At 38.4% G+C, this 27,125-nt stretch overlaps 1 protein-coding gene across 14 annotated transcripts in view; it reads left to right on the top strand.

The window, feature by feature from the left end:
* Positions 1–16: 16 nt before the first annotated feature.
* Positions 17–27,125, top strand: part of SMIM43 (small integral membrane protein 43) — a 37,622-nt gene continuing 10,513 nt past the window's right edge. For 6 of the 14 annotated variants that reach the window (XR_008958613.1, XR_008958611.1, XR_008958612.1 and 3 more), the window contains exon 1: positions 50–27,061. The gene's annotated coding sequence lies outside the window, so the exon portion shown is untranslated. Of the gene's footprint in view, positions 27,062–27,125 lie in introns of all 14 variants that reach the window. The other 8 variants (XR_008958619.1, XR_008958617.1, XR_008958610.1 and 5 more) reach the window with 6 other exon arrangements.

Raw genomic sequence — 27,125 nt, 5'->3', positions numbered from 1 at the left:
AAGGCTGAGGGAGGTCGCTAGTGCGCAAGCTCAAAGCTGTGTTGGTGTTAGGGGGCTGGCTGGGTAGGAGAGGCAAGTGCGTTTAAGGAGGCGGGTTTCTGAACGTGAAGATCTAGTTTTTTGGTTTTGTTTTTGTTTTATCATAAAGTGTAGGGAAGAAAAGGATCCCAAAACAACTATCAGTGATAGAAATCACTATCAGTATAGGGTTTTCGCATTTCACCGTATCTTCAGTTCTAGCGGGGTAGGTTAGACAGGTATTATTGTTATTTTATACAGATGAGGAAGTTGAGGTTTAGCCAGAAAGCTGCAGAGGCAGAGTTTGTAGCATTTTCAATGGAGAAACCCTGGAATGAACGGGCGAAGTAGAGAGGAGGGAGGAGAAGAAACTTGAGACGGTGAGGTAGGGTATTATTGCGGGCTGAAGGTGAAATCTTGTAGACTTGAGAAGTTGACAAGAATTGAAAAATATTAGCACTTCGTAACTAACGGTGTTATAATACCACAAGCTGAAGCAAAATTTGTTGTTTATTTTTTCAGCCTTCCCGGTTATTTTAAGCCGATAAACTTATTTTTATGGGCGTGGAGGAACCGGATGCTCGCGCCGCCAACCACTGGGGTTTTTTAGAGAGGCAGTATCAAGAAGTAGTTAAAAGCAGGAACTCCAAACTATCCGGGTTCGAATTCTGACTCTGCCCTTGACTAGTTCTGTGACCCTGGCCAAGTTAGCTTATGTGCTTCACTTTACTCATCTGCAAAGTAGGAGTGATAAACCTATTTATCATGAGGGATGAAAACGAGTTAATACATGTGAAACGCTTAAAACAGTGTCTGGAATCAGTAAGTACTATGTGTTTGCATATTATTTTGTTAACATTTGTTTCTGAGGTGATGGGCACTGTAACTCCTTTTCAGTCTCCATTCTACTACTTTTGTCTCTTCTAACACGGTTTTGTTTTGTTTTTTCCTACCAGTGATGCAGTGTAGTCTGTTTCTACCACTTGCAATCCATGTACTCAATAAGTTACTTTTGTTGTGGGGGGGGGCTTCTGGGTCCCAAGAATAATTTCAAGTGCTGGAGAACAGGGGTGGACAAAATCCTGTTCCTCAAGGAGTTCGTGTTCTCTCATATTCTGTTTGGAAGAGACAAACTACAGTAACTTAAACAAAAACAACAACAACAACAAAAACCCCAAGTTCACATACTGAATGCTCTGTGAGAATGGGGTTGCTGTTTTAATAGGGATAGTTGCAGAAAGAGGTTGTTTTGTAGAGGTGGCATTTAAGTAAATTCTCAGTGATGAAAAGGAGCCGCCATGATGTCATCCGGGGGAAAGGAAGTGTTTCAAGCAGAAGGAGCAACATGAGCCAAGAATGAGTTAGGATGAGCTTAACGTGGCCTGGAGATAGAAATTGTGAAGAAGGAGGAAAAGTGGACAGAAACTGTGTCCACATGCTCAGACGGTTGACTGATTTTCAAATAGGCAAGGGCATTACAGAGTATAGACCATTCAAGTTCTTTAACAACATAAGTTCTTTTATAGTACAACTTCATAACAGAACTCCTGGCTAACTTCATCATTTACATCCTTGTGTTCTTTTAGTGGGCATTTACTAATTACTCTTTTTGTCAGAAATGAAATGTTGGCCTTCATTGAAATAGTCTATCCTTTCCTGGGGGACAGCTTGGTAGTGGAAAAAGAATGTTGTTTAGTTTCAGATAGACTTCATTTCAAATGAACCTTGGGTGAATTAAGTAATCTTTGTGAATTTCAACTTCTGTATCTTAGTTTGGAAATATTAATTACTTTGTGTTAAGGTGAAAGAATCTAACACAGTTTGGACAGGATAGCTGTTCAATTAGTTTCCTTCCGTTTTTGGCTTGCCGAAGGCTTCCCTTGAAATCACCCAGATTTGCCATGTCAGATTACTGTTCTGAGATTGCTGCTTGATTACTTTGCCTTTGCTTTTCTCCACTTTGGTAGAATTTCCACCGTTCTTTCCTACTTTCACTACTGTATTATTGTAATGTTAACATCTGCCTTTTATTGGAGTTAATCCAAAGATGTATAAACCATCTCCACTCACCTTTGCATACCATCACAAAATGTATTTACTTCACAATCTCATTTTTAGTAAGAAACTTTTGAAACACCTGAAGGACCTTGGCTTCATGTTTTCAGGAGGAAAAGTTTTTGAAGTTTGAAAAGAGGTTCAGATAATATTGTACATTCTGCTCTTTAAAAAGAATCTATTTGAATCAGCATATTAACCTGGATTATCTGTCTAAATATAACCTGGTTTTCAACAAAATATTTGAGTACACATCTTTTTTTTTTCCCTCTTTATTGGGCATCTGTTGATTTGTCTGACCAGCATCCTTCTATTTTGGGGAGAAATGCCCTTTCCTGATCCCACATTCTTCTGGTGTTAATGTTAATAGCAGGCAGGGTATGACCAGGCCCGACTACTCATGGAACTCCATTCCTCTCTCCTCATTGCCTGTTCACCCAGGCAGGGCTAAACAGTCACTTCATCAGTTTTGACATGTGAACTCTGGGAGAGAGTAGGTCTTTCCTTCTCTAAGATTATGAACTTTAGGGACAAGGCAAGTCTGGAACTGTTAGGGGCCATCTTGCCACCACATGGAGAGAATGTGTTTGAAAATGAAGTCAGACAGGCCAGTAAACTGAGAAATAAGGGAGAGAAGTGGAGCCCTTATGTAGAAATAGTTTGTAGCAGTTCTTGGACTTCCCAGTTGGCGAGCCAATACATTTGATTTGGTCTCTGGTTAAGTGTATCCAGAAGAGTCCTGACTAAATACACTTCTACTAGATTATAAAGATCCATGTCTTATTAACCTTTATAGCACCTACTGAAACTGATAGTGTATGTTATGAGTAAATGGATGAATGATCTATTATAGCACATCTGGTGGAAGAAATTAATAGGTGGTGAATAAGTGAACGAATGAAATCTTACAATTTTGTTTACCATATGATATGTCTGCTGTACAATTTGTCTGTATAGAAATTGGTTTTCCAGAAATTATCCTGGAAAGAAATGCAAAATGTTAAGATGGTTATTTCTGGGTGGTGGGATTCTGGGAATTTTTTTTTTCTTTTTGAACTTTCTTCTTTTTGAATTTCCCAAATCTTCTGTAAGGCATATGAATAGCTTTTATCATCAGAAAAAGTAAAAATGAAAATGTGTTTTCCTTTTCTTGTTCTGACACATTTAACTATTTAGAGAAATTTTTGGCTTTCAACTACATTTTAACAAAGACATTTGGTTTGTTGTTTTTCAAGACTCAAACTGGAAACTACATAGTTAATATGTGAAAAGATTTTATGCATTGACAACGGCTATGGTCTGAATGTTTGTGTCCCCCTGCAAATTCATATGTTAAAATTCTGACCCCCAAAAGTGATCATGTTAGGAGGTAGGGGTCTTTGGAAGGGAAGGATGGACCCCTCATGAGAGGAATTAGTACTCTTATAAAAGAGACCCCACAGAGCTCTCTGGCCCCTTCCACCACATGAGGATACCTTAAGAAGTCTATGACTCAGAGAGAGCCCTCACCCAGTCATGCCAGGACCCCAATTTCAGTCTTCCAGCCTCCAGAACGGTGAGAAATAAATTTCTATTGTTTATAAGCCACCCAGTCTGTGATATTTTGGTTATAGCAGCCCGAACAGACTAAGACAAAAATGACTGAACACTAATAAGTCACATGGAGTGTGTGTTTCCCTTCCATATTTTTCTTCCATATTATAAATTAAAAAACCCTAGACTATCAAGTTCATCTCTAGTTTCTATGAAATAGTTAAAAGTGCTTGCTTTTCTTTATTGTTTGCTATGATCAAATATCTATATATGATCTCTCATTATTATTAAACTTTTTCTATATGTTTAGAGAAATAAAAATTATTATCTTCAGTTTATAAATAGAACAAAATGAGGGGGAAAGAGAAGCAGGGGGCATTTTGATTTACACTGCTCTCAGGTAGTTGAAACATGTGGGTAATCCTGGACACAAAGAAAATTAGGCAACTCTCAGGTTCCACCCCAGACTTACTGAAGCAGAAACTCTGCAAAAGGGTCCCTACCATCTGTGTTTAAAAAACTCCTCCAGATGATTTTTATACACACTAAAGTTAGAGAAGCCCTGATCTAAATTTCTTGGAGAAAGAGAGATACCTGGTCTTGTCCATAGCTCTGGGATTCCCAGTCAGTTTTATGCAAAATGTGCTTGCAGATGTCATCCATTGCCCTTCCCCAGGGGACACTGCTTAATTGAGGGCTTACAGATTTCTGGGGGAAAGTGGAGGCAGAAAAGGAATTACGGAGCTCCTAATATGTGCCAGGCAATGTGATTGGTGCCAGCAAAGTTGTGTTTCCATACAGTGATTTACAACTTGCTCTTCACTGATTTTACAGAAGGAGAGCTTTCAATTACGATCTAAACCTGAGCTATATTTCAACAGCATGGATTTTTTATTATTTTATTTTATTTTTTTAACAGCCTGGATTTTTAAAAGTTAATAAACACATGTTTAAGAGCCCAGCAAAACTGAATGGAAAATACAGAGTTCCTATATACCCTTCCTTCCCCAACCTCACTATATACACACAGCTTCCCCCACCATCAACATCCCCAATCGGTATGTTACATTTGTTACCTTTGATGAACCAACATGGACACATCATTATCACCCAAAGTCCATAGTTTACATTCGGGTTTACTCTCGGTGGTATACATTTTATGGTTTTGGACAAATATATAATGACATATATTTGCTATTAGTTATCATACAAAATAGTTTCACTGCCCTAAAAATCACCTGTGCTCCACCTGTTCATCCCTCCCTCTCCCCTAGCCCATGGCAACCACTAATCTTTTTACTGCCTCTACAGTTTTGCCTTTTCCAGAATATGGTATAGGTGGAATTATAAAGTATGTTGCCTTTTCAGATTTCTTTAACTTAGCAATATGCATTTAAGTTTCTTTGGTGTCTTTTTGTGGCTTGATAACTCATTTCTTTTTATCACTGAATAATATTCCATTGTATGGATGTACCGTAATTTCTCTATCCATTCACCTATTGAAGGACTTCTTGGTTGCTTCCAAGTTTTGACAATTATGAATAAATCTGCTATAAACATTCACATGCAGGTTTTTGTGTGGACATCAGTTTTCAACTCATTTGATTAAATACCAAAGCGCACAATTGCTGCATCATATGGTAAGCGTTCTAAGAAACCTGTCAGACTGTATTCCAGAGTGGCCGTACCATTTTGCATTCCAGCCAACAGCGAATGAAAGATCTTGTTGCTCCACATCTGCACCATTTGCTCTTGTCACTGTTTGGGGTTTTGACCATTCCAATAGGTATATGGTGGTATCTTGTTATTTTAATTTGTGATTCCTTAATGGCATGTGATATTAACATATGTTGAGGAAATATATATGCTTATTTGCTGTTTACAAATCTTTGGTGAGGTGTCCAGATCTTTTTCCCATTTTTAAATTGAGTTTTACATTTTCTTATTCTTGAGTTTCAAGAGTTCTTTGTATAAAAAAAAATTTTTTTTTAAGAATTCTTTGTATATTTTGGATTGTTAGGTTTGGCCAGCAAACCCCGCGGCGGTGAACAAAAAGATTACTCCAGACACCTTAGTAAGAGAAAGGAGAAGACATGGGGACCAGACATTCTAGTGGTGAAAGGTCCTGAGCCAAGCTCTGCCTCCACTTTTATTGTGAATGTTATGAATACATCAAGGAAATAAGAAAAACAAGGAGGAGTGCGAAGCTTTAATAATTAGGGCAGTAACATAGGGAGTATCCTGTGATTAGAACAAGCATGCTTGTATCGCCTGTGCAGGCAGGGAGTACGTAACCACCAAAATAAATGTTTCTCCTAAGGATTTACTCCCTGGGTGAATGCATTGAGCCACAACAAGGATCCAGCTCTTTTCAGCCCAGAAACTGCAAAGCAGGCGCAGTTTTCCGGACACTCCTTGTTTGCTTTTCAATTACTCTCACCCAGGGAAGCATATATTTATTAAATTTTATCTAGCCAGGCATTACGAATTCCCACATTGGATGATAAATATGTGTTTGCAGTGTTTTCTCCCAGTCTGTAGCTTGTCTTCTCATTCTGTTGACAGTGTCTTTCACATAGCAGAAGTTTTTAGTTCTAATGAAGTCCAACTTGTCAATGTTTCTTTTTTGGATTGTGTCTTTGGCATTGTATCTAAAAAGTCGTCATCTCCAAACCAAAGGTCATCTAGATCGTCTCGTGTGTTCTTAAATGTTGTCTACTTTTTCCATTAGAGCCCTTAGCGTATTAATTATAGTTATTTTAAATTCCTGGTCTGATCATTCCAACATCCTTGCCATATCTGAGACTGGTTCTGATGTTTGCTCTGTCTCTTCAAACTATGTTGTTGGTCTATTAGTATGCCTTGTAACTTATTGTTGGAAACCAGACATCACGTACTGGATAAAAGGAACTGGAACACATAGCCCTTTAGTGTTGGTAAGGTGTGGGGAAGGGGAAGCATTCTATAGTCCTCTGATTTGGTCTGTCTTTTAGTGAGCCTGGGCCCCTAGGCTGTGACCTTTACAAGTGGTTCTCAGTTTCCCACCCCACCTTCCTTAGGTAAGACAGGAAAACTAGTGGGGAATGGAGTTGGGTCTTTCTTTTCCCCCAGGTCAGGTGGGCTCTGGTAAAAGCCCAGTCTCTTGGGCTCTGGTTACATAATTTCTCTTGAGGACAGGCCTTATTACGAAGAACAGAGTGTTCTGGCCCTATGTCAAAATGGCCATGATTACCCCCCTTTGCCAGAGCATGAGAAGACTTTTTTTCTCAATCTTCACTGTGAAAGCCTGGTAGGCTTCTGGAAGTAAACTCACAAAAGGGTGGGAGTCATCCTGTGAGTGATCCCCAGCTGGAGTTTTTAACTGTCAGACTTGTCTGCACTGAACTCCAGCAATTAGTCCATTACAGCCTAGCTGTTCTACCGCAGAGGTTCCCGTAGAGGTTTCTGTATGTGTTTCGGTTCTGGTAAGTTGTGGTTCTCTATGTCTGCATGACTGCCTGTCCAGATTTTGTGGCAGTGATTTGTTCTGTGGCCTCACTTCTGAAACAGATCTAAGAAAAGTTGATTTGTAGTTTGTTCAGCTTTTTTCTTTTCATGTGGACAGAAATGACCATTTCCAAAATGACTGTGTGCTAGACCAGAAACTGGAAGTCACGTGAAGTAAAAACTGAAAACAGATTCTTTTATTTAACAAACATGCATATAACACTATGTGCCAGGTCTTAATTTAAGCACTTATAAATATTAATCCTAATAACTACCCTATGAGGTAGGTCAAATTATTATCTCTGTTTTACAGGTGGGAAACCCAAGACACAGCGAGATTAAGTGACTTGCCTAGAGTCACACAGCTAATAAATCATAAAACCAGGACTCATTTGCAGGTAGTCTGTGTCAGGGGACTGTATTGATAACCACTACCCTGTGCTGCTTCTTATAAATGGGAATCCATTTCTATGCCAAGTATATGATCTTCACCTTAACACCAAGTCAATTTATTTTCTTTCTCTGTGAGGATCTGAACTTTCCCCTTTCAATTATATTGACCTCTACAGTTGACCCTTGAATAACATGGGTTCAAACTGTATGGGTCCACTTTTATGTGATTTTTTTTCTGATAAATACAATACAGTACTGTAAATGTGTTTTCCTAATGTTTTCTTTTCTCTGGCTTATTTTGTTGTAAGAATACAGCATATCATGCATATAACATAAAATATGTTTGATCGATTATGTTATTGGTAAGGCTTCTGGTCATCAGTAAGCTATTAGTAGTTAAGGGGGTGCCTGGGTGCCTCAGTTGGTTGCGTATCTGCCTTTGGCTCAGGTGGTGATCTCGGGGTCCTGGGATCAAGCCCCGAGTCAGGCTCCCTGCTCAGTGGAGCTTCTCCCTCTACCCCCCCCCCCCCCCCGCTCATGCTCTCTTGTTGCTGTCTCTCTCTTTCTCAAATAAATGGGTAAAAATCTTAAAAATTAAAAAAAAAGCTGTTAGTAGTTAAGTTTTTAGGGACTCAAAAGTTATATGCAGATTTTTGACACTGTGGGAGGTCAGTGCCCCTAACTCCTGCATTGTTCAAAGGTCAACCATACATAGAGAAGAAAGCTGCTATTATATTACCCAAACTCAATTTCTTATGCTTAGAGTTGACATGCAATTAGACGTACAACCATGAAGTAGGGCTCATTAATGCAAAGAGACATGATGAGATCCAACTGTAATCCCAAAGCTTGCATACAGACAGGAGTAAGATTGTAATTTAGCTTTTATTAATAAGCAATAGGAGAACTTCTACGTGCAAAAGTGGTGTTGGTTCTTGATTGAGAGACTCTTACAGAATATGTCATTTGTACAACCTTTAGCCCTAAAGCCCACGGATGTTCTCCCTACGTCATTGATCAACTCTTTATTCAAATTAATGATTTAAGAGGAAAAATTTCTACTTTACTTCTTGTTTTCACTTTGTTTATCTCTTCCTAAAGTTGCCCAGGAAGGAAGGCTTATATCGTTTCAGAAGCAGCAGCATCAGCAGAAGTGGGAGCATACCAGATGATGGTGACTCTCAAGAGAGGTAATAGTGGACAGCCAAAGCGAGAAGGTGGTTTCATGTGGGCATGACTCTTTTTTTTTTTTTTAAAGATTTGATTTATTTATTCGACAGAAATAGAGACAGCCAGCGAGAGAGGGAACACAAGCAGGGGGAGTGGGAGAGGAAGAAGCAGGCTCATAGCAGAAGAGCCTGATGTGGGGCTCGATCCCATAACGCCGGGATCACGCTCTGAGCCGAAGGCAGACGCTTAACCGCTGTGCCACCCAGGCGCCCCTGGGCATGACTCTTTAACAACCAATAAAGTAGGGGTGCCTGGGTAGCTCAGTCCGTTAAATGTCCTACTTGTCCTACTTCGGCTCAGGTCGTGGTCTCATGGTCAGCGGGGAGTCTGCTTCTCCTTCTTCCTCTGCCCCTCACCCCCCTGCTACTCTCTTTTTCTCTCTCTCTCTCTCTCTCAAATAAATAAAATATTTTTTAAAAAAATAGGCAATAAAGTAGTATCTTGAGATAGTACTTCGGTGGTAGGCAGCCTCAAAGATGGTCCCCAGCGATCCCCACCTCGTGGTATTCAGGGCCTGCGTAATCCTCTCCCTTTGAGTGACTCGCCTTGAACCAGTAGACTCCTTCAACATTGAGAGGATGATACGTTTGTGATTATATTACAAGAGAATGTAATGTCCATCATCCTAGGAGTTTCACTTTCTTGTTGGCTGTGATGAAGCACTTTTCTATGTTAGGGGGCCCCACAGGCAAGGAAGTAAAGATGTCTTCCAACCAACAGCCATGTAGATATTGAGGCCTACAATCCACAGCCCAAATGGAGTTGAATACTGCCAATGGTCACGTAAGTGAGCTTGGAAAAAGATCCTTCCCAAATTGAGCTTTCAGGTAAGACCCCAGCCCTGACTGACATCTTGATAGCAGCCTTAAGGAGACCCAACTGAGCTGTGCCTGGATTCCTGACTCACAGAAACTATGAGATAGTAAACATTTATTGTTTAAGCTGCTAAGTAGCAATAGACAGCTAATGCAATTTCTAGCACAAACTCTTAGGTAAGCATTACTTCTGGATTTCATATTTCCATTGACCTAGTCTCATCTTGTTGATAGTGTAAAGAAAATCTGTATTTAACATTTTTTGCAACCTCTGAGTTTATCAAAATGTTGATAAAATATTTTGTGAAGGGATTTGTGACACATAAATGCTAATTCCTTATCACTGAAGTGTGCTTTCTTTAGTGACCAGGAAATTTTTTGATGATCTTTAAGAGGTTAGCTGAAAGGAAAGTATGGTTTGTATCTCAAGAATCTTACTATAGTTAAGTACTACTGGACTAGAACTGTAATTTTTATCTCTGGCAATATAACATGTATGGGAAAATGACTTCTAATGTACAGATGGAAAAGCCTTGACCGACTTAGCTCTTACTTAAAACAAAAAACTGAGCCTGAACATGTGGTTTGTTGAAATTCACTGACAAGCAAAAATCCATTCAGCAATGGATTTTTTTTATCAGATCCAATAATGTTATCTGAAGAGGTGAACGCATATTGAAATCTCTGTTATGAGTACATATCTATAAAAAGAAATACCAGTCTGTTTATAAACAGAGACTGGAAAGGAAAGCTGAAATTAACAGAAATTCTGTATTATGTCTGATGGTAGCGTTTTTCTTTGATTTTCATTTCTGATATTACTAGTAATAATTAGATTGTTTAGCAAATAAGAATCTGAGAGAATTCAGTCATTTATATAAATATTTTTTGTGAGCAAGCTATGTGCCAGGCTCTACTCTAAGCACTGGAATAATATAGTAAATAAAATAGACAAAGTCCCTTGGAGCTTATGTTATAGAGACAGGTGGACAGTAAAATAATCAATAAACAAGCAAATTAATAATACCTGTCAATGACAAGTGATACAAAGAACAGTAAAACCAGGTTTGGGTGAGAGAGAGTGGCCAGAAGGTTACTGTGCAGATAACATAATCAGTAAGGGGCCTCTCTGATGAGTAGGCATTCGAGGAAATTTGAAAATGTGGGGAATGAATTACTAAGTGGACTTTGGTATTCCAAATGACCAAATAGGCTGTGAGGGGGTTCCTGGAAACAAATAAATGACTTCTTTGAGGTTCTGTGGCACGTACTATACAGAGCTGGACATAGTTTTATGAGAGGGAATTTAAAAAGCTTAGGCTCCAGTGCCAACCTCCTGTTTTAAATTCCAACTCTGTAACTTATTAGCTGGGTGACCTTGGTCAAGTTGTAAACCTCTCTGAAAAAAATAAATGAAGCTAATAATCACACCCTCATAAAGTGGTCATGAGGGTTAAATAATGTGGAAAAGCACTTAGAACAGGCGTCAGCCCATATTTAGCAATAATAAACATTAGCTACTGTTCTTAATAAGTTTTCTCTATTACAATATTTATTCGTTATTAAATAAGGTCAACACATCTCTCTCTCTGGAGGTATAACGATCTGCCTTTTAGAAGGTGAGGGCTCTAGCCTTCAAATTTGCAAGTCCAGTTTCCTAAGTAGCTTTCCTGGCCTCTAGGAGAGTTTTAGCACAGGACCCCAGAACTAGCTTCCCAGACACATTAGGTATACATTGTTAAAACAAAGGTATAAAGAAGTAGGTTTCAAGGGTTCTTGGAAATCATCTAAGAAAGTCACACATTTTCTAAACTGTAATTTTTACAGTGATCAGGGCATCAGGGAGCCTTGGGTTTAGATCCCAGTTTGGAAACAGTGGTGTCTTGGACACATCATCCTACCTCTCTAAACTGGAGTTGTTATAGCTGACACTCTTACAGCATTTATTATGTGCCAGATACTTTTCTAAGATGTTTACATACATTAGCTCATTTAATCTTCACATTCCCTTTACAAAGTCGTTACTATTATCCCCATTTTACAAATGAGCAAATTGAGGCAGAGATCAAGTGACTTTCTCAAGGTCACACAGCCATTTAAGTGACAGAGTCAGGGTTTGAATGGATTCTGTGTGGCTCCAAGTCTGTGTGCTTAAAAGCCTTATCCTCTACTGCCTCCATAATAACAGTTTCTACTTCATAGGTAGAACTATATTAAAAGAGGTTGTGTGTAAGCACTCAGCACAGTGCAAGACACTAAGTAAGTGCTCAATAAATATTTGTTGAATGATTAATTATGCAAAGTCATAGTAAATTATATCATAGTATATAGACCATCTGTATACTTTATTATGGCGGAATAATTATTTTTCACGTTTTAAGGTAATCTTGTCTTTATTACATCAACCTTGCAAATCCATTATAGTCTAATAACCCTATTGGATTACCTGGCAAAATTTGTTTGTACTGAGCCCATTCTGGCTCCTGATGGTCACCTCTTATGTTTCTAAATGCCCACAGACCATCTGTTTGAGAATCTATTTTAGAATTTTGCTTGCAATCAGTGTCAGGCCCATCATTTACATATTTGCCTTCTTTGCATTTTTGGAACTTGGGGAACTTCTAGTTCTCTTCAGGATGAAAATATAGTTTACATTACTGGCATACTTCATTAGCGATGAAGACCATTAGAAATTTTCTACATAGTTTGAATTTTTTGCTAAAGTAATGGTATAACTGCATTATACTAGAAAAGCATTTGAATCATACAACTAGCAAATCACTTCTATTTCAAACCCATAACTGTATCAGATTGTGGGGCTGATCCAGCATAAAATTAGATTACTCATCTGTTAGAGGAAATTTTCCAACAGGAAAATTTAGGTAGGATATGAGTCATATAATCTGACATTCTTCTGCTATCTAAATAAATCCTATTTCTTTTAACTAAACCATATGTTTTAAAGGAGTAAAGAAAAAATAAAAATGTAAAATTTTTGTACATAGAACCCCTTGACCAATTAGGTATTTTATAGATTTGAATTTCTGAGTTATAGTTGGACCTTGAAAATAGGTCAATCATTTTCTTTGCAGCAAACCTTTCCAACTGCATTTTTTTTCTTAATACATGGTTTCTGGTTACTTAAATATGGCAGAGAAATTAAGCTATGCATACTTTTGTTTCTCTGTAGATGGTATTGTCTAAAAGCAGAAGCTAGTAGTAAAAGTTCTGAAATATTGAAAGGTATAGTGCATGGTCTCCCTTCTTAAAATTTTCTAAAGGTCAATGGCATTGTTAGTAGATGAAAATTAGACTTCAAACTTTAAGTCGGTCAAATTGTATTTTATTTCTACAACCTACACTTAAAATGATAATAAGTTGCTTCCATGGGGACGTTTTGGTACAACAGTTGGAATCAGGGCACCATTGAAATGGGTTTGGCCTTGGTCATGGAACCCGAGGTTGCACCCCACAACCCCTGTTCTCTTTGCTCCTTTAGTTTGGTCTGCTGAGAGCTGAGGATGAGTTGTAGTGTAACTACAAAGGATGGGGGTGGTAAGAGAAGGAAAACAAGAAAGAGCAAACCTTAGTGGATCTCAGAGAAGCACTAATCTATTAGTTGAGAATTGAAAGTCTGTGTGAGTACGTTTCTATGCATGTGTCTCTGTGTGTGTTTGTGCGTTTAGATTGACTTAACACTCCTTATCATTAAAACCAATGAAAATTGAATTCTTTTGCTTGATTTTTCTGCATCATTTGATATCATTTGTCTTCTTGAGATGCTTTTTTCCTATGATTTTAGTGACCTTGAAATACTTTTTTTCCCTCTTGACTTTCATGACTTCTAATTCTTCTGATTTTTCTACTTTATGTGATTATTCCTTTTTAGTCCCTTTCGGGGATTCCTCTTCCTCAGTTCATCTCTCAGGTGTCAGTGTTTCATTGAATTCTGTCTCAGAAAATTTCTCCCTTTTTACACTCTCGCTGGTTTTCCACTTCCCTGGTTTCAGTTGCCAGCTGTGTGCTGATTACTCCCAAAGGTATTGTGGGATTTTTTTAGACCTAAATCCAGACCTCTTCCGGATTTCTCTAGATGTTCTATGGACATTTCAAATTCACTGTGTCCACAACTGAACTCATTATCTCTCTTCCCAAACTTGTTTTTCCTAATATTCTCTCTAGTGAATGGCAGCACCCCTGTAGCCAGTACATCGGGGTGTCATTCTTGACTCGTTTCTTACCACACCCACCCCTTTTCATAACTCACCAAGTCCAACTGAGGCTCTGTACCAAACACCTAATCCATTTGTTTTCTTCAGGCCCATTGTCACGACCATAATTCAAGTCACTATTGCCTTTTCTCTAAGTTATTGTGTTGGCCACTGACTTAGCCTGCCAGTCTCCAGTCTTGCCTTCTTCCACTTTATTTTCCACATTATGTGTGATGCTTCTAAAACACAAATGCACCATGCTATTTTACTTACAGCCCTTCTATGACTTCCCATTACTTTAGGATAAATTCCAAACTCTACCGCATGGTTTACAATACCTTTCCTTCTATGACTTCCCATTACTTTAGGATAAATTCCAAACTCTACCGCATGGTTTACAATACCTTTCCTAATGTAGTCTCTATTTTCCCAGTCTTATCTGTGAACACTTTTCTTTTTATCTAATCTTTAACTTTACTGAATTATTTTCAGTTACTCAAAGACAAGTTCTCTCTCACCTCCAAGTATTTGCATTGGGATTCTCTCTGCCTGAAATACTTTCTTCCACATTTTCTATCCGGCCAACTCCTAACCATTCTTCACGTTTCAGCAAGAAGTCTTTCCTGAAACCCCAGACTGGGTGGAGTCCCCACTCTGTGCTTCTAGAACATTTATGGCATGCATTTAAAGTGGTCTCTTTGCCTGGCTGCGTCTCTCCTTAAGCTCCATGAGGAGAATCTGTTTCATTCACTTCTCTATCCCCTGTGCCTGGGCCTGAAACATGGCAGATACTTAGTAAATATTGAATAAATGAGAGAAAAGCAGCACCAGGATGAAAATGGAAGCATATTTACCTGGCATCACAAGCCTAGATTGTACTACTGAGCAAGAGTAATCTTCACAGTCACATTTGCATTCCTGCTGCATTCCAGGCACCATTCAAAGCAATTTCCATACATGTGCTTTTCCCAACAACCCAAAGTAGATGAGGATTTTGATGCCTAGATAAATAAGGCAACTTGCCAAAGGTAAGACATTTATTAATTTGATGCTTTTTCCTCTTTGGTAGGGGAGATGTGAGTGTTTACTATGTCTAACAAAATACATTACTAATCATATTTTGCATAACAGTACCACTAACGTGATTATGACAGACTTCAAGTTTGAGGTTTCAGGTTCTCTAAAACAAGTTTTAAAAATCTTTAAATTAGAAAATATCATTTTATTTTAAATAACCATGCACCCTTTTTTATGAGAAAAGTGTTAAATAAAATTATTTTTCCGAAACTTGGCCAACATTATATAAATAATGTAAAATTTCAATGAGACTATCCTCCTTTATTCAAAATAGTTTCAAAGCCTTCTCAAGAAAGACAGATGGTGTTTTTATCATCTACAATAATATGAAGGATACCAAAGTCAGTTGAGGTGAGGCAAAGTACCAAGTTTCATAGAGCCAGGCCATTAATTTAAGATGCATAAAGAAATTTGTTCAGAATTGGAAATCTTTACAGAATCCCAAAAAACCCACAACATATTTAGCCATCCAAATTGTATCTCACAAGCTGCTCAGTGCATTTCTATTTTTCTGCAAGAGATTAGTCAATATTTTGGTAATCAGATTTTGAACAGGCAGTTTGAAGCTCTGCTTTTCACAGAGAAGGTGATCAGCATATATGTTGATGGTGTGCTTTTAAATGGCAACACTTTCAGCTTCATCCTGAAGGAGCTATAAGCCAGTTGATTAACTTTGTGCAAAAATTAATCCATGGCAATAAGCACTGGAAGGCGTTATATAAAACTTAAACCAGTGAATATATTTACAGCGGTGAGATTTTTCCACCTTAATTTTGTGGAGATGCTGTATGTGCCATAGACAAAAGTCACGGAGAGATACGAGGTCTGTCTAGCAACTTGTGCTGGTGGCATGCTCAAGCATCTGGCTCTTGTCTACCTGAACTCTTAGAAAGCAGCCTTGTCACCCTGTGGCTGCTCCCTGCAGGTTATGATGTCTATTTTGGCTCAAGACCTGTGACACCAGTTAATAAGCTTTATTCCATCCCAAAGCACAAAGCTAACTGTGCTGCTTTGATTAACCCAAGCTCTGTAAAAACACTGTGCTCAGAAGCACATGGTTGTGCTTCCAGTGGAGCCCAGGGAGAGAAATAGGGATGCTGGGGGATGTGTTCTCCCCTCCCCTCACTGTGGGTGTCACACTGCTGGGGAAGAAATAAGGGAACAGCTGGAGCGAGGCAGGGCCTTGGCAGCAGAGCATGGTGTCAGAACCCAATTTGGCAAAGCAGAAAGTCGTTGGTAGTTACATCAGGAGTGCCAGGTTCTTTCCAGCTGCCAAGAGAGAATGGCTGTGGGTGGGTGGGTAAAACAAAGAGGCAAAGGGAACAACGCAAGCCCATTTCCAAGGAGGGGTGGGAAATAAGCGATGGAGAAGCTGCCCTCAGAGATGTGACATGCTCGTGGTTACTCTGTGTGGGGGAGGGAGGCAGTTGTCACAATCTGTATTAAGTGAATTACAGATAAGGTAAGGTTGCCATGCTTGAGGAACTGTGTACTTGACACTCAGGGATAAACTTCTAATGAAGACAAGGTGGACTTTGTTCATGGGTGACTCCACACAGGAGGTTTAGAAACTACCACAGGGCTCCTAGCATCTCTATGACAGAACAGTCTTGGCACAAAAAAGCAACCCATTAGAACTGCAAGGCTCTTGTGTGACTTCCGAGCCAGAAGAGGGCCCCTTGAGTTTCAGAGAAACATGTTGGTAGAACTCCAGGGATCCACCAGGCTTGCCAAAGCAAATTAAGTAGTCCCATGTGCCACATATGATCCCTTGAAAATATTATGTCTAAATATGAATGAGCGATCTCCTGGTAGGAGGAATGAAATATTAGTATTTAGTATATTGACTCCTTATCTTTAGTTCACTTCTTACAGACCCTCCATGTAGAACTGCCACTGAGTGTCACATCTCTGCAGGCATCTTCCTCGTTGCTTTTTTTCCAGTACTCCTTGGTAATGGGCACTGTTTGATCCTTTTGCCTTTTGGTTCTACCCACCCACTTGCAGTCTTTTCTTTACTTTTTATTTGGCTGCCCAATGACAAGCAGTGGGTCCAAAAGACACCAGCTACAAAGCCTTGAAATGAATGTTTATCTCAATTTTATTTTACTAATCCTACCTTATTCTGCTGTCCACATCACTGTGATACATACAATATTAAATTATATAGCTCTTTTCCATATTCTGCCCTGTAATTGTTATCTATTTTTTATCTCTCAATTTAGTCTCTACTTAAGCAGAAAATAAAAATTCCTTAAAGATGGGGATGCATCTTTTATTATTTGCTATTCTATCTAATTCATGAAGGGTGAATTGTGGACAATACAGTTACAGAGTTAATACCAAGTGTTTTTATTTCTTCACTCAGTGCTTTCACAGGGCATGTACAATTAGACCTTTAAAATTTATGAGACCTTTATGATCTATGAGATGATTCTCTATGTGTTTTTGATTGTGAATCTATCTTGAACAAGTTGTTTGACCTCTTTCAACATAATTTTATTAACATAATTTCCAGATCTAGATTTTTATGATATAACAATAAAACCAACCCACCCCCAAATCACTACTCTATGTTTTTTTTTCTAAAATCTCTGGAAAAACAACAAAATATATTTGAATGAACAGTATTGATGTCATTAAATTTGAAAATAACTCCAAATGACTTTTTAGATGTAGAGTGTGCTCATCTTTGAAAACAATTCAGGAAGCTCTACTCGCATCTCTTCACATTGGTGGAATTGAATTTGTGCACTTTGCAGAAAGCACTTTGTTCTAAATTGAAGACTGTAGTTGGGATCAAATTAAATTATGTACGTGAAAGTGCCCTGTTAATTGGTCTATAAATATATGTCATTAGTATGAGTAATGATGATGGTCTTCATGGAACAGCCAAAATAAATTATGTAGTGAGGAGCTGGGACCTCCCTGGGTATGGCTGAAACTCATGAGATAACTAGACAACTAGGTGCCCCCAATCTAGTGCTTCTGAAACTTTAATGTGCATAGGAATCACCTGGAGAAATTGTTAAAATGCTGCGTCTGCTTCAAAAGCCTGGGATCAGGCCTGAGTGTCTTAATTTCTAACAAGCTTCCAGGTGATGCCAGCCCTCCTGATCCACGGGAAACCCTTTGAGCAGCAAGGTGCTAAGCCTTCACAAAAGTTGCTGGTTAGGAAGAAAAAATAAAAAGAAAAGAGGATAAAGCCAAGGGCTGTATTCTTCGAAGTGCAGGCCATTGATAATGGGCTCATATTATAAAACTTTGGTACCTTGCACCCCTAACACCCCCCCACACACACACACACCTAGAAGTACCTGAACAATTCCAAGCAAGTTTGAGGTGGGAGGAGGAGGTGGATGGGATGTAAGAAAATAAGCAGTCTAGGATCCTTTTAAGGATGTTTTTTTATCACAATCCCCCTAAAAGCTTTTTTAAAAAAACGATATTTCTGCTAAAATATTTTAAATTGACATTTAAAATTTTCTTATGAATTTAAATAGCAGCCAAGGATGTTTATGGCATACTGCAAATATCTATATCTTAAAATACAGCTATTGTATCACACTTCAATGGAAATGTAAGATCCACCGTGATTTGAACCCATCATCATCCATTTAAAACATTAATAAACAAGCTTCTCTCTAACAGTCAGTAATTTCATGTTGTTTTTTTTCTCTTTCAACTTCCTTTCTATTTCACTTCTCTATAGATTTTTATCCTAATCTAATAGGATTTTATGTTGAAAGTCTTTTCTTGGCTATCTTATCATCCTTCTTCACATCAAATATATATCCTATGACCATATATGTAAAACATTTTGTTTTGGATTGGCTTATCATTATAAACACAAGTAACATTTGATTAGAACAGCATTAATTATGAATTTTGATACACAATTATTATGTGACTATTAGTTGGCACAAATATCCCAAATAATACACAGAGGAGGCATAGAGCAAACTTATTGGGAAGTCTCATATCTAAGAGCCAGCAGAAGAACATACAGGATCTCTCAAGCTCTCATCCAGCAATGAGAGGTATTTAGGCCTAGGAGCTCACCCAAGGCATTGGGAGTGGGCAGGGAGTATTTATTCGACTAGGTAACAATAGGGGCTTCCTACAGGCAGGATAACTTTCTTAGAAAAATGAAGACGTTGGAGCCTAGGCTGGCATCAGCTAGAAGCCTCACCCCTGTATTTTTGAGCTGGCTCATTGCTGGCCTGCCTAATGTGTAGGGAGAGGGACACACTAAGGTTTTTTGTTTCTTGTCACCTAAAAAGGAAACATCTTTGGAAATATATCCTTTAATGAGATGGATGGGGGAGGATGTATCATGGTGCCTTGATTAAAGAAAATATTTAAAGGATTATTTCTGAATTTGGCGATGTATAATATTAAGATTAAGAATAGGTAAGAGATAAAAAAAAGAATAGGTAAGAGATAAGTCTTTCTTGTTAAAATGGGAGGAAATTTGGAAAGAGGATTATGAAAAGAGACCCCTGACATATTACCAAGTGAAAGAAGCCAATTTGAAAAGGCTACATGCTGTATTATTGGCAAAACTGTGAAGCCAGTAAAAAGATCAGTGACTGCCAGGGCTTCGTGGGGGAGGGAGAGATGAACAGGCAGATCAGGGGACTTTTAGGGCAATGAAACTACTCTGTAGGATACCATAATGGTGGATACATGTCATTATACATTTGTTAAAACCCATAGAATGTACATCACCAAGAGTGAACTCTGATGTAAACTATGGACTTTGGGTGATTATGACATAGGTCAGTGTAGGTTCATCAACTATAACAAATGGAGCACTCTGGTGGAAGAGGCTGATAGTTGGGGAGGCTGTGTGTTGTAGGGATGGAGGGTATATGGGAACTCTGTACTTTCTACTCAATTTTGTTGTATACCTAAAACTCTTCTAAAAATAAAGTCCAATAAAAAAAAAGAGAGACCTCTGATGACTGGCAGATGATTTTAGGAAAAGTACATGGAAGTTGAACATTTGGACGTAGCCGTAAAACTAACCATGCTCGTATGCTCTTTGGAAAGTCTTCATATACCTTCAGTTGTATCTGAAACCTAGTTTGAAGACTTCTGGTCTAAGGTTATGGGAGAGTGAATAGACAAGAAAAATGTAGGAAAGATGGGTTATTCATTGGGGGGGAAATTGGTTTTGGGAAAACAAGGTAGTCATATGGAAAAAAGAATAAGGGTGGATCTCTGCCTTAGACCTCATCAACAATCAAATTCTGAATGTATCAAAATTTTGAACATTAAAAAAACCCTATAAATGTAATAGTAGAAACATGATCTGGAGAGTGACAGATGTGATTAGTGAGGTAGGCAATGAAACAAACAGCTGGTTTGTGTAATTACAAGAGGGCCCACAGATCAGCACTGTCATTGGTGTCAATATCCTGACTTGTGAAATATTAGTAAGAATAATACTTAACTTTTATTGAGCACTTACAATGTTCTGGACAATGTTCTAAGCTCTTTCCATGTATTAATCCATTTAATATTCACAACAACCCAGTGTTGAGGCCTCCATTTTTCAGATGAGGCAGTTGAGTCACAGAAAATTGAAGTCACATGCGGGTTGGGATGGAAGCCAGGATTTATTAATTCAAACAGCCTGGCTCCACAGCCCAGGGATTTAATCACCATACTCTGCTATGAAGCAGTGCTTATTTCTTTATATATATTTTTTAAAATGTTAGATATACAGACTAATAAGTACTAAATTTTACAAGTTTTATCTATAGTGCTAAGTTTAAACAATTTGTGCATTTACTTTCCTTTAGAAAAGCTTTAGACAAAGACTGCTTTTCATTTAATAGTTCATTGAAAAAATATAGAATTATTTTATCCCTAATATATTTCACTAACTGAAGAGTATAATTTCCACATCTTTGCAGGCTTACTTCACAATTTAATTCATGGTATTTTAAAAAATCGCACTGTGTACAATAGTTTTAGAAACATATTGTTATTATGCATGAATTATTTTACAAACATGATTATCAGTAGTTTATCATGGAGTGATGGGCAAACAATTGCCCTTTAAATTAATTTTCTGCTTGTGTTGAAGTTGAGAGCAAATGTTGTCACATTATTTCTTTGGCAGAGTAAATGCGCAAACCTTGTTAGAAAAGCATGAATACCAAACAGCTCTAGCTTTATAATACTGTCGTGAAATGATTATTGTGTCATTACAAAAGATATAAAATAATGGATTGTCAAGTGCTTGATAACAAAAATGCTCAATACTCTCTAGTATTAAATAATCTTTAAGATGAGACCAATTTTTGTTCAAAATTAGATGAAAACTAGTAAAGCCATTTTCTTATGGTGGTGGGATGTAGAAAACTTTATTTTTAAGCCTGTACAATGGAGGGTTTTTGTTGTTGTTGTTTTTGTTTGATTTTTAAGTTTTTATTTTAATTCCAGTTAGTTAACATATGGTGTTATGTTAGTTTCAGGTATACAATGTAGTGATTCAACAATTCCATATATCACTCAGTGCTCATTATAAGTGCACTCCTTAATCCCCATCAGCTATTTCATCCATACCCCCACCAACTTCCCCTACCCTCTGGTAACTATCGGTGTGTTCTCTATAGTTAAGTGTCTGTTTCTTGGTTTGTCTTCCTCTCTTTTCCCCCCTTTGTTCATCTGTTTTGTTTCTTTAATTCCACATATGAGTGAAATCATATGGTATTTGTCTTCCTCTGATTGACTTATTTTACTCTCTAGATCCATCTATGTCATTTTGCAAATGGCAAGATTTCATTATTTTTATGGCTGAATAATATTCCATTATACACACACACACACACACACACACACACACCACTTCTTTATCCATTCATCAATCAATGGACACTTGGACTGCTTCCGTATTTTGGCTATTGTAATAATGCTGCTATAATCATAGGGGTGCATGTATTCTTTGAGTTAGTGGTTTTGTATTTTGGGGGTAAATACTTAGTAGCACAATTGCTGAGTCATAGGCTAGTTCTAGCTAACTTTCTGAGGAGCCTCCATACTGTTTTCCAGATTGGCTTCACCAGTTTGCATTCCCACCAACAGTACAAGAGGGTTCCCCTTTCTCCACATCCTTGCCAACATCTGTTGTTTCCTGAGTTGTTGATTTTAGCCACAATGGAGTTTTATTTATTCTAATCTAAAAGAGAATACAAACAGTGCATACAGTTATACTGCGCATGAAGTCCTGTCCTCAGGAGCCTACCTAGGAAGTCTTATTAGTACAACCTTTCTCTCATACTCTTTCTTACTTGGAAATGATTTGGGCTCGATCAGTGAAGTTGAAGAATTATGTGTAGTACTCAGGGGGAGAATATCTTCTTGGCAGGTTGTAGAATACCTTATCGGCGGGGTTGATTTTATTTAAAACAGAATTTGATAACCTACTGGTAGGAGCTAGCTCAGGTTGGTGCTCAGGTTTCCTGCATAACAAAGAAAGCAAAGGAAAGAAAATAATAACTTTTTTGGGGAAGACTGTTGAAAGGAGAGAGCACCTGGAGTTGCTCAAACAGCCAACCAGGGCCTTTGGGAGAAACAGAGCTGTCTAATGGATATTTGTTTGCTCTGTGGTCTAAATTCTCCCTTGAGTCTCCCTTCAATAAATTCTGTGTTGTTCAGTCATGCTTTGGGGAGTAATTTTGTCTTTTAGAGGAGCCCATGTTGTGCTGAGTCCTGCTTATGGTTTGCACATAGTGAAAAAAGTGGTTGCTTTTGGGAGCAGCTGATATGTAGGTTACACATGAATAACTGCTTACTAAAAGGAAAAATGTCATGACTGGGGTGAGCAATGGTTAACTAACCTCTTCTGTTAATGTGTCAGAGGCCCCTCTGGGAATAAATTGCTTTCCTTTCGAGAAAGAAGGCGCACTGGGTTCCAAGCCTACCCTGTCGTCGTGGCAGCTGGGAGCACTTCACACAGATACTCTCACTCTTCCACCACCCCTGGTTTTGGCAGGAAAAATGATAAGTCATTTGAATTTTGGAAATAGAAGGGACATGGAGATAATTATGTTCAATCCCCTAAGTTAGGGAACAGAAGCGTAGAGAAGTTAAAGACATGCCTAATGTTATGGCTCATGCTAGCAGGGGATGGTGAGAATCCAGGCTTCTGAAGTTTCCAACCAGTGTTCTTTCCACAACACCAGAAACTCTGAAGAAATCTGGAGAAGAAGGAGGAAAAATCAAATATAGCTAAGGCATCAGCAAAATGATGAAACTGATATATGGCTGTTTTCCTCTTGCGATAGACTTTTTTATCATCTGACAAAATACACAAGATAGAAGAAAACACGAAGAGCCAAAAAATATGTAGGTAGCAGGTGCTCAGTTTTGTGTATTGAGTTGTGTGTTCATCTTTTCTCATAGGTGAGAAATGGTTCCACCACCAGCTGGAGTGGGTGGAGAAAGAAAATTCTTGGTGGTGTAAGTTTCAATCATAGCCCACCAGCTTAGCCATACAACACATGAAGAGATCATGATTATGAAGGGCCACACAGAAGAGCCAGGTGTGCAACAGCCTACAAAGAATATGCATTTTCTTCAGATGTCACAAAGCTTCGTTTTCATTACTGAGTAATTGCTGTAATAACATCACTCAGTTCAACCAACATTATCTGCAATGGAACAAAAGGAAACCTCAAGACAGTATTAGTATTCTAATACTGCTAATTCACAAACACCCTCAACATTCTGTTTATCCTATGCTTCCCAGGTCACAGAAAATAACAGGACAATCTCTTTATTGCTGAGTTTATAATTTATACCTTTTGAATTCCTGAAAAATGCTTTAAAGGTTATTAAGTCTGTGGTGCCGTTCATCTTGTTGTTTAGATGCCCAGATCCATTAAGCTAAAAAAAAAAAAGCCAAAAAAGAGACTTTGTCTCTCCCAAGCCAGCAGACTCCAGTCCGAAGTAATGATTTCATTGGGGAGGGTGAGAAGTTTCCTTGGACGGATTCACAGTGGCTTCCAGACAGCTGATAAAAAAAACCAGAGGGAGGCTTGGGTGGGCAGTCATTGTTGGCTGTTTGTGGTGGGGATTACAAAAGGAATATCCTGATATGTTTTCAAGTGGAGGCCTTAGAATCTCTCTCTCTCACCAAGAGTTTCTGTTTATGTCCTAGTCAGTATTTATGACAACAGGCCTTCTGATATGGCATAGTTCAGAGTCAGTAATACCAAACCAATACCTTAACCACTGTGGAATTGGTCTCTCTAAATACAGAAAATCCCAAGGAGAAATAATTTTCATATATATTAAATATTTAGCATGTGGCTTTCTGCATTTAGCATACTTACACTCTACAGAAATAGTTTCAGGGGATATATATGTATGTCTTCTTATAACCAATAACCAAAGTAGATTATTTTAATGATTTAGATCATATGGTAAAGCTCCTGTTCTACTCAAAAGATGTCTACAAGAGTAGCATATACGTACGATGAAATATGTATTAGTTACGGATCTCCAGAGAAACAGAACCAGTAGAAGATATGGATAGATAGATAGATAGATAGATAGATAGATAGATAGATAGATAGATGCTAGATAGATACATAGATAGATGCTAGATAGATAAGATAGATAGATACATAGATTATTATTAAAATAAGCAAATAGGGCAATCTACTTAACTCAGTCTATTGATTGAATATTAATCTCATCCAGAAACACCCTCACAGATATACCCAGAATAATGTTTGACCAAATGTCTGGACACCTTTTGATCCAATAAAGTTAACAAATGAACCATTACAGAATACTATTCCGCTTTACAAGGAAGAAAATTCTGATACATGCTATAATAGGGATGAACCTTGAGGACATTATGGTAAGTGAAATAAGCCAGTCACAAAAGAACAAATACTGTATGATTGCACATATATAAGGCACCTAGAGTAGTCAAATTCATGGAGGAAGTAGAATGGTGGTTGCCAGGGACTACATGGGGAGAGGAGGAGGTGGGGAGTTATTGTGGAATGGGTACAGAGTTTCAGTTTTGCAAGATGAAAAAGTTCTGGAGATGGATAGTCATGATGGTTGCACAGCATAATGAATGTGTTTAATACCACTGAACTGTACACTTAAAAATGGTTAACATGATAAATTTTATCTTAAGTGTGTTTTACCACAATTAAAAATAAAAAGAGAAGGGAAGATGATGGATTAGCAAGCACTAGGAATTTGTCTCCCCACCTAAACAACAATTGCATTGGCAGCAGGATCTGTCTGCTACAACTATTTTGGAACTCCAGAGTCTATTGCAGGCTTGCAGTTTCCAGAAGTCTTGGACATAAATTATGGTAACAGAGATTACAGGCTCTGAGTAACAGTGATTGTGAGCTCTGGGTAATGGTGACCACTGACTCTGTGTAATTCTATTTTCCCTTTTGCTTCTATAGTCCAGGGGACTATAATCCTGTGGTTCCTTACCTTCTCCACTTTGCATCTTGTATTCATTCAATAGCTGTCTAACCAATTTCCCTGCTTTGGATACCTACAATGGTTTTGTTTTCTCTTTTGGAAACTGATAATACTTTTATTCAATTAGATTAGATCAATTTATGTCATATGCCCTTCCTAGACCAAAAAGAAAAAAAATTATTGAATTAATTGAATGACTTTTAGACCATTAGGACGCACATCCCCAATACAGTTTCCTCTAAGTCACATGGGGTACACGGGAAAGAGGTAGATACCTGAATAAAGTCAGGATTCTATTAATAAGGAAGAAAGAGGGATGAGGTACTTGGTCAGGCAACCAAAGGTGTTCAGGGTTATCCAGCTAGCAAGAGATGAAGCCAAGATACATGTCCAAGCCATAGGACTCAAGACACTCCCATCACTGTACCGTATAGTATAAGGTAGAGTGTATAGGGCTGGTTACTAGGACCCAAGTCTGTTCATTGCCAGTTTGCCTGTGTATGTCTAGAAGCAGCTTGGATTCCTAGATCTGGGAATATAGGCCCTAGTTGCGGGGGTCACCAGATCTTACAAGCTGGCATTTCACAAGGAGTATGGGTTACAGAAAAATTCTACTTTTTTTCCAATTTCTTTTTCCCTTGTGGCAGTCCAGTTTTAGTCCTATGTATGTGCACATGCATATCTGCAAGCCCACGGCTCTGATTATCATCAGCTCATACAGAAGTTCACAGACCTTCCATTAGAAATGACCGTTTCACCACTGCCATTATTGAGGTTGTGCTAAACAAAAGATATATTGCTCTATAATGCTCAGATTTTTTATTTTGCTACATGACATAGTATTGATCAAGTCTAGAGTCAGCCACCGTCACATTGACTTTTTCTAGTGTTACTGCTAACTTACTGGAAAGAGTCTAAATTAAAGAAATAGTGCTTGGCTGTTAGCACAATCTGTCACTTAATTTTTTTCAATACTGGACAGACTTGGACATCTTCTGTTGTGTTTTAAGATATTCTAAACCAAGGACAGGGTCTAGAATTATTCTTAGTGGTGAATTCTGGGCTTCAAAGGCTACCCACATAGGATGATCTCCCACATACCCCTCAAATAAATTTCTTCCTTAGATTTCCCTCACTCCCTCACTCCCTCCCTCCCTTCCTTCCCACTGGAATTCCTAAACGGTTATGTGAGATTTAAGCAGTTTATCATTTACATTTTACTTATTTCTTGAAAAGTAAGTATTGCAAAACTGCTACAGTCATTCTTTTAGAATGGAGTAGGAAAAGAGGTGAGGGAGTGGAAAGCAAATCCCATTGTCAGGGTCTTACAATAACTGTTGGTTAACTTAATATGACTCCCTGTGGTAGCACAACTCACTTTTCTGCTCACCTACAGCACTAAACATTCCCACAGATGTTCTAATTCTGACCTAGAGGGTAGTAGGGATTATAAAGAATATAATAAGGGGCAATTCCAAGGAAGCCCAGTTTGTATCGCCTAGAACTGAACATGGTGGTACATTTATGTATGGAGAAGAAGCAAGGGATTTGGGGTGTCAGAGGGAGATGGATAGTACGGGCTGGGGTATTTGGGGCCAGTAAGAATTGCCAAGATCACTGGGGTGAGTCAGGCCCTGATTAGTTAGGACAGGGCTTCTTAGGGCCTGGAAACTTCCATAGAGTATGGATCTAACCCTCAGCACGAGTGTGAGTGCTTTACAGGAGATTCCATCTAAGCAGAAGCCATCTACCTGCACACCTGGAAAGGTGTGTTACTTAACAGCCTCATGTTAATAATCATGGTCAACAGCACATTTTGAGGCCAGAGCAT

The sequence above is a fragment of the Ursus arctos genome, unplaced genomic scaffold, assembly GCF_023065955.2.
Source record: "Ursus arctos isolate Adak ecotype North America unplaced genomic scaffold, UrsArc2.0 scaffold_11, whole genome shotgun sequence".
In the NCBI taxonomy this organism is placed as follows: Eukaryota; Metazoa; Chordata; class Mammalia; order Carnivora; family Ursidae; genus Ursus; species Ursus arctos.
The sequence above is the reverse complement of the archived record's forward strand: the minus strand, read 5'-3'. Positions and strand labels throughout refer to the sequence as shown.